We start from the raw sequence: 12,508 nt of genomic DNA on the forward strand, positions 1-12,508 counted from the left end.
GAGAGGAGAGGAGAGGAGAGGAGAGGAGAGGAGGATATTGCACTGTATGACACACATTCTCTTTCTTTCACTATTTTTTTGAGTAATCTGCTTTGCTGTACCAGATACCCATTCACTAGCTACAGCCGTAGGACTACCAGTAATGCTACATTACAGAGAGGGCTGCAGGGTGGAAAAAAGTAAAGCCTGTTTGGGAACTTCTATTTCTTCTCTATGCAAAATGTCCCCATTGATATACATTGTTAGAAATGTTGTCTCAAATATTGCTTGTATGTACTGTAGTTACATGTTACTTTTTTATAGCTACAGTGATAGTTACGGAGTTTTACATTTACATTTACTTCATTTAGCAGACGCTCTTATCCAGAGCGACTTACAAATTGGTGCATTCAACTTATGATAGCCAGTGGGACAACCACTTTTTTTATTTAATTTTTTGTAAAAATGTTTGGGGGGGTGGGGGAAGAAGGATTACTTTATACTATTCCAGGTATTCCTTAAAGAGGTAGGGTTTTAAGTGTCTCCGGAAGGTGGTCAGTGACTCCGCTGTCCTGGCGTCGTGGGGGAGCTTGTTCCACCATTGGGGTGCCAGAGCAGCGAATAGCTTTGACTGGGCTGAGCGGGAACTGTGCTTCCGTAGAGGTAGGGGGGCTAGCAGGCCAGAGGTGGATGAACGTCGTTTGGGTGTAGGGTCTGATCAGAGCCTGAAGGTAAGGAGGTGCCGTTCCCCTCACAGCTCCGTAGGCAAGCACCATGGTCTTGTAGTAGATGCTAGCCTCAACTGGAAGCCAGTGGACCCTTTTTGGTTCCATATGGGGACAGTCGAAGAACCCGTTTGGAACCTTTTTTCTAAGAGTGCAGGGCATAGCCGCGGGAAGTAGGGGTGCTAAGTGTGCTGCAGCACCCCCTGATATATATATATATTTTTTATATACATATATACAGTGCATTCGGAAAGTATTCAGACCCCTTGACTTTTTCCACATTTTGTTACGTTACAGCCTTATTCAAAAATATATTAAATTACATTTTTATTCTCATTAATCTACACACAATACCCCATAATGACAAAGCGAAAACAGGTTTGTAGAATCTTTTGCACAAAACCTTATTTACATAAGTATTCAGACCCTTTGCTATGAGACTCGAAATTGAGCTCAGGTGCATCCTGTTTCCATCGATCATCCTTGAGATGTTTCTACAACTTGATTGGAGTCCACCTGTGGTAAATTCGATTGATTGGACATGATTTGGAAAGGCACACACCTGTCTATGTAAGATCCCACAGTTGACAGTGCATGTCAGAGCAAAAACCAAGCCATGAGGTCGAAGAAATTGTCTGTAGAGCTCCGAGACAGGATTGTGTCGAGGCATACATCTGGGGAAGGGTACCAAAACATTTCTGCAGCATTGAAGGTCCCCAAGAACACAGTGGCCTCCATCATTCTTAAATGGAAGAAGTTTGGAACCACCAACACACTTCCTAAAGCTGGCTGCCCGGCCAAACTGAGCAATCGGGGGAGAAGGGCCTTGGTCATGGAGGTGACCAAGAACCCAATGGTCACTCTGACAGAGCTCTAGAGTTCCTCTGTGGAGATGGGAGAACTTTCCAGAAGGACAACCATCTCTGCAGCACTCCACCAATCAGTCCTTTATGGTAGAGTGGCCAAACGGAAGCTACTCCTCAGTAAAAGGCACATGACAGCCTGCTTCAAGTTTGCCAAAAGGCACCTAAAGGACTATCAGAACATGAGAAACAAGATTCTGTGGTCTGATGAAACCAAGATTGAAATCTTTGGCCTGAATGCCAAGTGTCACGTCTGGAGGAAACCTGGCACCATCCCTACAGTGAAGCATGGTGGTGGCAGCATCATGATGTGGGGATGTTTTTCAGCGGCAGGGACTGGGAGCCTAGTCAGGATCGAGGGAAAGATGAACGGAGCAAAGTACAGAGAGATCCTTGATGAAAACGATAGAACTGGAGTTACAACTCCGGGGGGGGGGGGGGGGGGGGTCCGATGGAATTGGATGGCATAACCCTTCTCCAGCACCTGGTCTAGCCAGTGGGAGAGAGTGCAGCTTCACTGCCACTCCCAGCAATGCAGAGAAAGCGGAAGAGTGCGAAGCTGTGGTACTTTCAGTAGGAAGGACCTGTATTCCTCTATGGCCCTCGCTGCCGCTGTTCCCCAGCACTGAAGTGGTGGAACAGCCCAAGGCGGGCCTCCCAAGAAAGGGAGAGGAAACATCAGCGTCGATACGTTGATTAAACTCGTAACCTCGATATCCCGGCCCTTGTTACCTTTATCACACTCGCCTCATGTGTGTGCTCAGCTACGCACCCTTGGTGGGCTGAGCTACACTCAGAGTGGTGAGAGAGAGAGAGAATGAAGGAGTCTGAACGTTCTCGGATGTATCATGGAAAAGGGGCTCTCTTGTGACAAAGTCAACAACAACAGTTCCCTCCATACCCTCAACAGAAGTGTGGGGGGGAATAGTGGGCACAGTCGGACCAGCCACTGCGCCGTCTCCCATTCTCGCCCCCTCACCACGTCATTGCCGCCGTCTCTTCTGGCCACCCCTCGGGTGCTTCCAAGAAGACGCTCTGACGACCTCTCTTGTCAACGGTACGGTTGGGACCTCTGGCTCCGCAGGAGGGGCGGGGCCCGCTTCTCTGCTGCCGGAAGTCGCTGCATGGCGCCGGGCACAACGCCTCGCTGTAGACCCCTGTCTACTTGAGGCGGTGGAGCTTGACGGTCGTTTCGGTGCAGGGCCGAGTCTTCCTGCCAGTGGCAGGTGTCTGGCCAGCTGCTTCCTCTCCTCGTCAAGCCTCATAAAATGCTCCGTCGCATCCTTGACGGCGACCCCAAACAGGCCGTCGTCAGAGATGGGGGCGTTCAGTAATGCGGCTCTGTCTGTCTCTTTCATGGCAGCCAAAGGTGTCATTCCACCACCACCAAAGTGGCCATGGACCTCCCCGCACACTGAGCTGATGCCTGCGTTAAGTGGAGACTTGTGCCAGAAATTCTGGACGCCTCTCCCACTTCCTCCCCAGTGAGCTCAGACTTACCCGTTGTTAGGCGGGACAGAGAGGCTGCTAGGAGGGCAATATTATTCGCCGCTGCTATGGCCTGGGCTCCCAACACGAAGGACTTCTCAACCAGCTGTGCTGTGAGTCGGTCCTTCTGTGTGGGTAGAACGGCTTTCTTGGACGAGGGCCAGGGACTCGAACCCGGCACGAGATACGCAGCCAGGGCACTCTCGAGCCTGGGGATTCCCCTTGAAAAGCCCTGCTGTCTGCCTTCCACTCTGGTGAATGGGAGGTACACCTTAGCCAGCGAACGCGCCGCTAAAGGTGCCTCCCATGAGCCCTCCACATACTTACCAAGCGAGGGCATGGTTGGTGCCAGAGGCTCCGCCGCCCTCCTGGGCCTGGTATAAGGACCGCCCTCCATCATATCCACTTCCGGGTTGGAGGGAATGGGGGGCAGTTTAATCTGCAGGCGCTCGGCAGCCCTCTCGATGAGCCCTGGAAAATCAGAGCGCAGAGAGGCTGCTGCGTAGGACAGGGCTACTGATCTCTCAGAGCCTGTGTCGTCATCGCCCAGGGATGAAAAAGACCTCGCCCTTTCCAATGGAAATGGGGTCTTAAAATCATGGGTCAGAGGGATGGATTGTTCCGCTGGAATATCCATCTCTTCCCCAATATCCCTGTCAACTCCTGAGTCAGCGCCCTCAGATGATGCCTCAGAAGCTGAGGCTAACACTGATAGCACATCCTCAAGAGGAATATCCTCCCTAAAAAATGCCCAACGCTGCTTCCTCTCTTTCAATGAAAGGAGGGCGCAGCTGGCGCATAGTGGAGGATCTATGAGGCCGTCCCTGACGTGCTGTGACCCTAGACACACAAAACATAAGTTGTGGGGGTCAGCAGCCGCCATAATGGAACAGCAACATTGAGCTCTGAAAAGAGCTTTTGGGGGTGGAAAATTCCCTGGTGTGCTCATTTTAGGACGACGTCGATGATCTGGAAAATCGACGGCGTTTCTTCGTCCTGAGTCTTTGTCTCTTCGTAGGCGTCTTCAGTCTAGTCCAGTCGCTGAAGATAATGGGAGGCTGATTAAGGGGAAGCGTCCCCTCTTATAGGGACACCTGTACTCCTATTGGCTGCAGGAGTGTGCATAATTTTGTCTCAGGCGGTTCGCTGCCTAAGCAGCGGGGTAAACCAATTGGAGCAGAGCTCCCCTATGGGGCGGAGCTCCACGATATAGAACCTGCCCCAGAGTGCTCAGGACCTCAGACAGGGGCGAAATTTCACCTTCCAACAGGACAATGACCCTAAGCACACAGTCAAGAAAACGCAGGAGTGGGGTATTGTGTGTAGATTGAGGAGAAAAAATAACTAATTGTATCCATTTTAGAATAAGGCTTTAATGTAACGAAATGTGGAAAAAGTCAAGGAGTCTGAATACTTTCCGAATTCACTGTATATATATATATATATTATATATAAGAAAATTATTTTAGCACCAAACTAGTGCACTAGGCCTTTATTACTCCTGTATGAGCAGAGAAAAATACTCATCAGCAGAGTGGAGAAAAATAATAAGCATTGATGTAGTCTGTGGCTTTTCGAGTCTGAGCACAGAGGCAGGTACAGTAGTGACAGACATATTATACTTAAAGCTGGAATCTGCATGATGGTAAACAGCGCCACTGTTCGCCCCCCAGCACATTTGTTATTTTTTTGTTTTGTTTATGAAACAGAAGAGATGAACATCCAGCATCGTGGTAAACAAATTTGCAATAGATACTCTGCTGTTCTATCACTCATGCAATGATGTGCAATGATTTTACGAGAGGAAAAAAGATTGTTCATTGTTTAAAGTAATTTCTTGGTTGAAATATCGGTAACGGACGTGGCAGTTTCAGCATTACTGAGTCCATCTTTAACCAGTGGTGATGGAAGCAGGGGGCATGTCATGAGAATGTGTCTTCCCCAGGCTCTGCTTCCCTGATCGACGATGGTGCCAGTGCCACCATCCATCGTGATATGGCACAACCAAATTACAGTTTGTCACAGTACCTTGTCACTATGTAATTATCGTCATGCTTTCTCCCCCTCGCCTGAAACAAGGCTCCGCTTGTGTTCTATTCCTCCTGTCTTCAGTTTCTCTTTGATTTCTCAGGATTTTTTCTAAGAAACATTTCTGTTTGATCCTTTGGATGAAAGAGAGCAAAGTATTAATATCACATTTTCAAAATAATAACACTGTCAACTAGGAATAACCCTACCCACTTAATAAATAGTGTCTTTAAATGAGGAGACACTAGTTACAGCATTATGATTGTGTAATAGACTACAGCACAAATGTAAAATGTTGTGTAATGTCCATAAAAACATTGTGGGCCTTACAATAAACAGTGAATGACAAAGGATGTTCCAGGGCAGGCACGTGTGTGTGTGTGTGTGTGTGTGTGTGTGTGTGTGTGTGTGTGTGTGTGTGTGTGCGTGCGTGCGTGCGTGTGTGTGCGTGTGTTTTCTCGTGTGTTCTCATGTGTGTGTTCTCGCGCCGGGTTACACAGATTCATAGTGACCTGTCACTTCACACATTTAGCCTTATCATGGCCTAGTTAGAGCAGCACCCCTGACGGCCCAGGGTTAGAGACAGGGTGAGGGCTCCAGAGACAAGCTTTGGGAGTAGAGGCTGTTGGAGCACATCATGTAACAGGGAAGGGGAACCATTCATGCCCTCTGAGGCTGTTATGGTTGCCTGGTTCCTAGAACAGAAAGCCTCTCCCCTGTCTGCCTCTGCTGTATAGACCCTACCTGAACTAAACTTCCCTTCATCCTGATACACAGCACAATCATGAAGGGAATGCAGCAGTCCTAGCAGCAGTGGCAGACAGAGACAGAGCCTACATTCTGTAGTCTGAGGGGAGATTACTGGAACTGAGATCCCTTAAATTCTCTATATTCCCTCCCTTAAACTAAGGTCTTTAAATCTTATCCACACAGAAATCCAGAGTAATAATACATTCACAGACCAATCGATTTGTTTTTTATTAACATGCGGACATTGTTTTGTCCTTCTACTGTAGTACAGATGATATGTTCAACATCCCAGGGAAAGGCCATTATTAGGGCTCCCATTGCAGCCAGTGAGTGTCTGGGTTGGAGGGACACAATTGGCTCTGTGGCTTTTGGTGGCGGCTCTGTCACTGTATCCTACTCAGAGAGAACATATTGACATCCTAATCACTAAGTCAGCGTGCTACTCTCTCTCTCTCTCTGTGTGTGTGTGTGTGTGTGTGTGTGTGTGTGTGTGTGTGTGTGTGTGTGTGTGTGTGTGTGTGTGTGTGACTGTAGGTTCATTGGTTGATTTATTTAATTCCAAAAACAGTTTTTGGGGAATTATGTAAAATATACATTTTGTCCTGATGTAAAAATCAGAGATCATGAATTAGTGTTGCACATCTACACAGAGCTTACATATTTTACATGGCCCATTTCAACAGCTATCTCTGCTATCCCCCACCGCCTCGAGAAATTAATTCTCATCTTGATCTGGGTCATGTTTCTAGCCTGCAGCGTACACACTCTGAACTGTGACAACACATTCAAGTAGCAATGTGCCACAAACAATTAGTAAACAACTGTAATAAAGAACGACAGATGAGACATTCTGTATTAACATCTGGTTAACTCTTAAGAGTACAGTTGACTTGATGCAGAGGGCATGTTTGGGACAGGACATGGAAATATCTATGTTAATTCTTGGTTGCTGGGTAAGAAAATACTTAATGGAGAAATGATATTATGATTGATGGTTCCATAAAGGAATGTTTTCTGTGAAAGTGGCCATGGATGTGCAGCACTGGGCTGTCAATGGCCCAGTATATGCCTTAGAATTAGATTTATATTCTATTTTATATTACATGACGCTGAAAAGACAGCTCCGACATTCAGCCAGTTCTAGAAATCTCACCGATAAAGACACCCTTTACCACAATAGGTTATCATCACAATTTGTAAGTAGCCTAGCTGATACACAAACTAAGAAAGTGAAAATGGAGAGTATTTTATCTCATAGGCCTTCACCAGGAGGACTAGTGGGAATCAACTAATCTACACTGCAACGTAAATCATTTGAAAGGATAATTCCTGTGATTTGATGTGTGTCACGTTGTATAATGATTAGAAGACAGGTGCAGGAATACGTATTAGGGGTTTTTACTACTCCACCCAACACAAGGTACGTCATGAAAAACGACGGAGACGAAGCCCAAAACAAACACGTATATACACTGCTCAAAAAAATAAAGGGAACACTAAAATAACACATCCTAGACCTGAATGAATGAAATAATCTTATTAAATACTTTTTTCTTTACATAGTTGAATGTGCTGACAACAAAATCACACAAAAATTATCAATGGAAATCAAATTTATCAACCCATGGAGGTCTGGATTTGGAGTCACCCTCAAAATTAAAGTGGAAAACCACACTACAGGCTGATCCAACTTTGATGTAATGTCCTTAAAACAAGTCAAAATGAGGCTCAGTAGTGTGTGTGGCCTCCACGTGCCTGTATGACCTCCCTACAATGCCTGGGCATGCTCCTGATGAGGTGGCGGATGGTCTCCTGTGGGATCTCCTCCCAGACCTGGACTAAAGCATCCGCCAACTCCTGGACAGTCTGTGGTGCAACGTGGCGTTGGTGGATGGAGCGAGACATGATGTCCCAGATGTGCTCAATTGGATTCAGGTCTGGGGAACGGGCGGTCCATAGCATCAATGCCTTCCTCTTGCAGGAACTGCTGACACACTCCAGCCACATGAGGTCTAGCATTGTCTTGCATTAGGAGGAACCCAGGGCCAACCGCACCAGCATATGGTCTCACAAGGGGTCTGAGGATCTCATCTCAGTACCTAATGGCAGTCAGGCTACCTCTGGCGAGCACATGGAGGGCTGTGCAGCCCCCCAAAGAAATGCCACCCCACACCATGACTGACCCACCGCCAAACCGGTCATGCTGGAGGATGTTGCAGGCAGCAGAACGTTCTCCACGGCGTCTCCAGACTCTGTCACGTCTGTCACATGTGCTCAGTGTGAACCTGCTTTCATCTGTGAAGAGCACAGGGCGCCAGTGGCGAATTTGCCAATCTTGGTGTTCTCTGGCAAATGCCAAACGTCCTGCACGGTGTTGGGCTGTAAGCACAACCCCCACCTGTGGATGTCGGGCCCTCATACCACCCTCATGGAGTCTGTTTCTGACCGTTTGAGCAGACACATGCACATTTGTGGCCTGCTGGAGGTCATTTTGCAGGGCTCTGGCAGTGCTCCTCCTGCTCCTCCTTGCACAAAGGTGGAGGTAGCAGTCCTGCTGCTGAGTTGTTGCCCTCCTACGGCCTCCTCCACGTCTCCTGATGTACTGGCCTGTCTCCTGGTAGCGCCTCCATGCTCTGGACACTACGCTGACAGACACATTAAACCTTCTTGCCACAGCTCGCATTGATGTGCCATCCTGGATGAGCTGCACTACCTGAGCCACTTGTGTGGGTTGTAGACTCCGTCTCATGCTACCACTAGAGTGAAAGCACCACCAGCATTCAAAAGTGACCAAAACATCAGCCAGGAAGCATAGGAACTGAGAAGTGGTCTGTGGTCACCACCTGCAAAACCAGTCCTTTATTGGGGGTGTCTTGCTAATTGCCTATAATTTCCACCTGTTGTCTATTCCATTTGCACAACAGCATGTGAAAAGTATTGTCAATCAGTGTTGCTTCCTAAGTGGACAGTTTGATTTCACAGAAGTGTGATTGACTTGGAGTTACATTGTGTTGTTTAAGTGTTCCCTTAATTTTTTTGAGCAGTGTATATATAACACAGGGATGTAACACAAACAAAAGAGCGAGATGTAAACCTCTAAACAATACACGGGACGAGACCCGTAATAACAAGAGCACAATATACGGTACTCACGAGACCAACGGACATGGGACAATAATCAACAAGGACAACGGGAAACAGGGGGCACATATATACACATACTAATCAGGGGAAATGGGAACCAGGTGTGCGTAATGAGACAAGACAGTCCGGGGTTGGTGGTAATGATCCAGCTCAGTGACGCCTAGAAGACCGGTGACGAAGAATGGTGAATGGAATGAGCAGCAGTACCGGAGGGATCCGTGACAATGTGCATATGGTATGTATAATCTTCCACTCTCTTTTCCTAAAAGAGGTACATAAAATGGCACCGGATTGCAATTTAAATGTACTTTTAATCCGTCTTTCTGCATAGTGTGGGGGCTGTTTTGTTAGACTTCAGTGCAGCTTTTGACATTATCGATCATAATCTCTGTTGGAAAAACGTATGTGTTATGGCTTTACACCCCCTGCTATATTGTGGATAAAGAGTTACCTGTCTAACAGAACACAGAGGGTGTTCTTTAATGGAAGCCTATCCAACATAATCGAGGTAGAATCAGGAATTCCCCAGGGCAGCTGTCTAGGCCCCTTCCTAACGACAGTGTGTCTATGTATGCAGATGACTCAACACTATACACGTCAGCTACTACAGGGACTGAAATGACTGCAACACTTAACAAAGAGCTGCAGTTAGTTTCAGAATGGGTGGCAAGGAATAAGTTAGTCCTAAATATTTCAAAAACTAAAAGCATTGTATTTGGGACAAATAATTCACTAAGCCCTAAACCTCAACTAAATCTTGTAATGAATAATGTGGAAATTGAGCACGTTGAGGTGACTAAACTGCTTGGAATAACCCTGGATTGTAAACTGTCATGGTCAAAACATGTTGATACAACAGTAGCTAAGATGGGGAGAAGTCTGACCATAATAAAGCGCTGTTCTGCCTTCTTAACAGCACTATCAACAAGGCAGGTCCTACAGACCCTAGTTTTGTCGCACCTGGACTAATGTTCAGTCGTGTGGTCAGGTGCCACAAAGAGGGACATAGGAAAATTGCAGTTGGCTCAGAACAGGGCAGCACGGCTGGCCCTTAGATGTACACAGAGAGCTAACATTAATAATATGCATGTCAATCTCTCCTGGCTCAAAGTGGAGGAGAGATTGACTTCATCACTACTTGTATTTGTGGGAGGTATTGACATGTTGAATGCACCGAGCTGTCTGTTTGAACTACTGGCTCACAGCTCAGACACCCATGCATACCCCACAAGACATGCCACCAGAGGTCTCTTCACAGTCCCCAAGTCCAGAACAGACTATGGGAGGCGCACAGTACTACATAGAGCCATGAGTACATGGAACTCTATTCCACATCAAGTAACTCATGTAAGCAGTAAAATTTGATTTAAAAAACAGACAAAAATACACCTTATGGAACAGTGGGTACTGTGAAGCAACACAAACATAGGCACAGACACATGCATGCAAACACATGATATCATACGCACTATACACACACGTACCGATGGATTTTGTGTTGGAGATATGTGGTAGTTGAGTAGGGGCCTAAGGGCACATACTTAATGTGTTGTGAAATCTGTTGTGAATGTATTGTAATGTTTTTAAAATTTTACAACTGCCTTAATTTTGCTGGACCCCAGGAAGAGTAGCTGCTGCCTTGGCAGCAGCTAATGGGGATCCATAATAAATACAAATACAAAATATTTCAAGACATGGCATATGAGGATGCAGTGAGATACCCAATGGGATGGACGATACTTTTCTCGTCAATCGTGTTGAAAAAAAGTATACTTCAAAAATGGATATCAACCAATCCTCCATCATTAACACAATGGAAAGGTCAAATGCTTTATTATCTAAATGTTGAAAGTGCGTGGGCGACGGAGAGAAACAAAATGGTGCAGTTTGAGGCCATTTGGCGAAGAGTGATGCGGGCGCTGTAGATGGGGGTGTGAGCAGGTGGGTCTGGGCAGGGGTGATGTTGTGGATGTTTGTGTGCATCTGTATGTTGTCTTTGTATGCATATGTTTTGTATTGTTAAAAAAAGCATGATGATTTTGAGTATGCATAATTAGTCAAGAAGGGCAGCAAAGAAGCCACTTCTCTCCAGGAAAAACATCAGGGACAGACTGATATTCTGCAAAAGGTACAGGGATTGGACTGCTGAGGACTGGGGCAAAGTCATTTTCTCTGATGAATCCCCTTTCCGATTGTTTGGGGCATCCGGAAAAAAGCTTGTCCGGAGAAGACAAGGTGAGCGCTACCATCAGTCCTGTGTCATGCCAACAGTAAAGCATCCTGAGACCATTCATGTGTGGGGTTGCTTCTCAGCCAAGGGAGTGGGTTCACTCACAATTTTGCCTAAGAACACAACCATGAATAAAGAATGGTACCAACACATCCTCCGAGAGCAACTTCTCCCATTTTTTTTTTTTTTTACATTTTTAGTCATTTTAGCAGACGCTCTTATCCAGAGCGACTTACAGGAGCAATTAGGGTTAAGTGCCTTGCTTAAGGGCACATCGACAGATTTTTCACCTAGTCGGCTCGGGGATTAGAACCAGCGACCTTTCGGTTACTGGCACAACGCTCTTACCCACTAAGCTACCTGCCGCCCCGAACAGGAACAGGTCCAAGAACAGGTTGGTGACAACCAATGCCTTTTCCAGCATGATGGAGCACCTTGCCATAAGGCAAAAGTGATAACTAAGTTGCTCGGGGAACAAAACATCGACATTTTGGGTCCATGGCCAGGAAACTCCCCAGACCTTAATCCCATTGAGAATTTGTGGTCGATCCTCAAGAGGCGGGTGGACAAACAAAAACCCACAAATTCTGACAAACTCCAAGCATTGATTACGCAAGAATGGGCTGCCATCAGTCAGGATCCCAGAAGTTAATTGACAGCATGCCAGGGCGGATTGCAGAGGTCTTGAAAAAGAAGGGTCAACACTGCAAATATTGACTCTTTGCATAAACTAAATGTAATTGTCAATAAAAGCCTTTGACACTTATGGAATGCTTGTAATTATACTTCAGTATACCATAGTAACATCTGACAGAAATATCTCATAACACTGAAGCAGCGAACTTTGTGAAGACCAATACTTGTGTCATTCTCAAAACTTTTGACCACGACTGTACTATACTGTTCATGTCCCCTGTATATATGTTGTAGGCCTATGATTCCAAGTAAACACTGCTCCCTTGTGGCATGACACCACTACTTTCTGAAGCAAATTGATTTTCTGATAACACAAAACAGCTGGCCTATCAGACGTTAGAAGGGTTAAATTGTTATTTTGTTGGAGGAAAACCTGACTAATTGGGTTGCCTGTACTGAGTAATTTTCATGAGGGTTGCAGCAAGAGCGGTTGCAGAGTTATAGCTAGAAGGGATTTTGTGAAATTAACATAAAAAGTTTATATTTGTTTTGCATTTTAGCCAACCCTAACGCTTCAAATACACCGACTGTGTCATTGCGTTTTGGCACACCAGAAGTACATTTATTTCAAATGGAACGCTGCGTTTGCCTTGCAGCATTGTGTT

Source organism: Coregonus lavaretus (assembly GCF_964263955.1).
Source record: "Coregonus lavaretus genome assembly, chromosome: 14".
Lineage (NCBI taxonomy): Eukaryota > Metazoa > Chordata > Actinopteri > Salmoniformes > Salmonidae > Coregonus > Coregonus lavaretus.